A 3,928-nucleotide genomic window follows, 5' to 3' on the forward strand; every position below is an offset into this window, starting at 1 on the left:
TTACGCCTCCTATTGTAATTCTTACTACTGACGCCAAATTATAAATGAATCAATAACGAAAAAATGCTGGTGCCCCACCATTACTACGCCGCCAGTGCTCACAACACCTAACTCGCAGTGGTCATGGGGAGGGCTTAAAATACATGACACGAAAATAATTCCAAATCAGATATTGGTAGATTTTTATACAGAATTGTAAGAAAAATCTAAAATCTTCCGGTTTAGTGTTGTAAAATCGTTGAAGTGTAGAAGAAGATACAAATTGGTTACACAATTCACACATTGAGAGACTAGCTTTTAATTTTGAAAAGGGGAAGGAATTCTTCCTACATCGAAATGTCTGCTTCATATCACCACACCCTGTAAATTGTGGCTGACATAGCTCGTACTCCAGCATGCGCTCGAAATGTCGACTCGCTGCTGCCCACCTACATTTACTGGGAACAACCGGGCCAGGCCTCCATCATCAACGATTGTGAATATCTATTAGCTAGCAATTTCGCTAATAGCCTATTGGCAGCACATGCGTGTGGGCTAATAATTGCAAATATTGCTTTTCTCCCCGTGGAAGTTCGCTTCTGTTGCGGATTTGTAGATTGAAACTGAACCGGACCGGACCTACTCCAGCCAGCATTGTATTGGTTTGTGATGGGTTTGCTGCTGCTCGACGGTTGTTCAGTTGCTACAGTAAGCCGGTTGGACCCGACGACGCAACGGACGAGAGCCGGACGAGCCCGCTCACAGATGGAGGATTTTATCGGAATTGTTTGGAAATATGGCGAGTGCAATTAAGCGAAAATGCTAATGGTCATCGAGCTGCTCGGGAGGTTATGGTTTTGTCCGGCATAAAAACGACTGAATGGGAGTTTGTATGAACGTTTCCAGAATTAGAAATTCAACACGCGAGTTCGCGAGTGTACTCAACGGACCATACCATGGAATTACAAATGAAAGTTTGCAACAGCACTTATTTGTTGGATGTTCACATGATTCACAGTGTTGTTATATGAGCCGTTAGATATTTTTTTATTGAGATGACTAGAATCCGGAAAACATAATTTTAAAAAAATATTCTTACTTTTTTCGCCTTTGTCACCATTTTAACCATTTTTGTCACCTTCATCAATTTACTATAATACATTATTTTCTGGAATTCTGTTTCACCCTTTTTATATATCTTATCAAAAAATTAGTCCAAAAAGTCCAAATTGAGTTTCCACTGGAAAATATTTTGAATTTCCTTGGAAAGTTCTTGTAACTATAGGAAAATGTTTTGAACTTCCACGAGAACTCCTCGATGTCTTAAAACCCAAAACTACAACAAACATAATAATTTGCCCCTTTTCTTTCCTGCCTTACACGGGTGATTGACCTGTAACATTTCAAACAGTTATGCCAAACAATAAAGCATTAAAATTCCTGCATTAGCCATTAAAAAAATCATTCCGTCGTTTCCCAAATCCTGAGAAATAACAAAAGGCACCGCCCCCAGAATCGTCCTTCTTCGTTTGATGGCACACAATTTTACGCAAATTATGCATACCCAATTGGTCATCTATTATCCATTATCAGCGACCAGGGCATTCTTTTCCCACTCCACTTCTGAAACCCAGATCAACGACACTGGATAATGCAAGACGCTAAAAACATTCCTTCCAAATTCGCTCTCTTCAACATCAGCTCCGTTTTGTGTTCCACATCGAAATTCTCTCGAAAAATCGGGTGGAAAACTCTCTTTACCGTTATTGAAGAAGCACGCACAAACGATGACGTCATGCTACATTACCGCCCCAAAAAAATCATGTAGCGCCCATCTCACTTCCTTGGGAATGTTTTGGAAACGGCCTGGATGCTGTGGAAAATAAGCACGAAGAGGGGTACCATAATTTCGGAAGTGCTGACCTTGGACAGCCATTCCAAAGACATTAGTATGCCGTTACTACATGTGAGTATCGTATCCGCATCGTAGCGGATAAGTATGTGTGAATACATTCCAATATGATTGGATAACGTTTCATTAAAATTCTCTAATTGGGATTAATTGCGATTCTTCAGAACTGGGGTAGGATGTTTAAAACATTCAACTATTATTACTTCCAATGAATGTATTGCTAGAAGAATGGGCTTTCAAGCAACTGCATAAGGAACTGACAGAAGCCAAAATACCGTTAAGCTCCGATAATCTGAACGGTTCTTCTTTTATATTATCAAACTTTTTTTTAATTTGATAAGAACTTCAATCGTAGTTATGTTGAGTACATACATACTAAAGTAATTTAAATGGATGCTAAAACGAATTTCAATTTGATATGTTTTCCTATCAACGGTATTCAAATTGAAAAGTAATTTGGTTAACAGCGGAACACGGTACATCGTACTATCATTATCCTGCAAGAAAAAGTCATTTCCATACGGAGTCAAAGGTAAAAGAGTTATCAGCTGTCACAGCTTCCATGAGATTAATACCAGTTCGTGCGTGTTCGTACCGGCATCGGGCCACGAACCAATGTTCGGCTGGCAGCATCCAGGAGCATGCGCCCTGCTGTTGTCACCGTCAGTTATTTCCAGTACAGGACTATTGCCACCCCGCGCTATGGAACAAGTTTGTTTTGTTGCATGAGGCTGGTGCTAACGAGCAGGATAATTGAAATATTTGTAGGACGCAACGAAAACTGTTATAATATCACAAAAAAACGGTAATTTATCACTTAGTGTTTTTACATTGCTTTTTATAAATAGAAGTGCAGATGAAATACTGTTAATAATTGATAAAAGAAGGGCCAAATTAATAAAGGCCCTTCTCCATGTCAGACAATTTCCTAATCTTTTTACGCAACATTCCATAAACAAACTATTTCCATGAACTTTAAACTTTTTTACCAAAAAAAAAGAAAAATCTGAATTCCGACACAAGTCATAAATCAAGAACAACTCACTCTAACTTTCACTTACTCAGAGACTGAGTAAAATTGTATTGCCATCTCTTTTTTTCCCACGGAAATTTTACTCAGTTTCCGTCAAAAGCGGGACTACTCATAGCTATGAGTAGTCCCGCTTTTGGCGGAAACTGAGTAAAATTTCTGTGAGAAGAAAAGAGAGGGCAATACAATTTTACTCAGACACTGAGTAAGTGAAAGTTAGCGTGCTTATTAGCGCTCTTTCGCTCTAGGCTTGGTCTTTCACCCACCAACAAACGAACGATGCCCCGTATGGAAGGCCACGCGTCTCCATCAGTTCGCGCGCGCATTCGCTACTGCCAAATTTTGAGTGCAGGCTTCGGAGCTCTCACTGATATGAATAAAAGCCTTGGATAAACCCATTTATCGGAGTATGGTTTTTCATGTTCCTCTGTGGGGAAGTTTTCTCACCCATTTTTATTCGGATAGAGCAACGGGTGATAATTCCGTGAGCACTAGCTCGCCGGATAATTTAATTTTGCTCCACCAAATTCTCCTTCTCGACGCTTCTCCAGATAATTTTTACAATCATATTCACAAAAATTTAGAACTGTTCGAACCCAGAGCATTTTTGAAATTCTTTGAGCGCCCACCATCGAGTGTTCAATTTTTTACTCCTTTGTTAACGTAAATATTGACTTTTTCCAGTTCTTCACTGACGTAGCCAAACGTCTTCTTTATTCTTCCCAGGGTCACTTTATTCCCCACAATATTCCAAATCCAATCCAGATCCAATCCAAATCCAATTCAAATTCAATCCAAAACCAATCAAAAACCAATCCAAATCCAATCCGAATCCAATCCAAATCCAATCCGAATCGAATCCGAATCCATTCCAAATCCTATCCAAATTCAATCCAGATCCAATCCAAATTAAATCCAAATACAATCCAATTCTAATCCGATTCGAATCCAAATCCATTCAAAATCCAATCTAAATCCAACCCAAATGAAATACAAATATAATCCAA

The sequence above is a fragment of the Armigeres subalbatus genome, chromosome 3 (assembly GCF_024139115.2).
Source record: "Armigeres subalbatus isolate Guangzhou_Male chromosome 3, GZ_Asu_2, whole genome shotgun sequence".
Taxonomy (NCBI): domain Eukaryota; kingdom Metazoa; phylum Arthropoda; class Insecta; order Diptera; family Culicidae; genus Armigeres; species Armigeres subalbatus.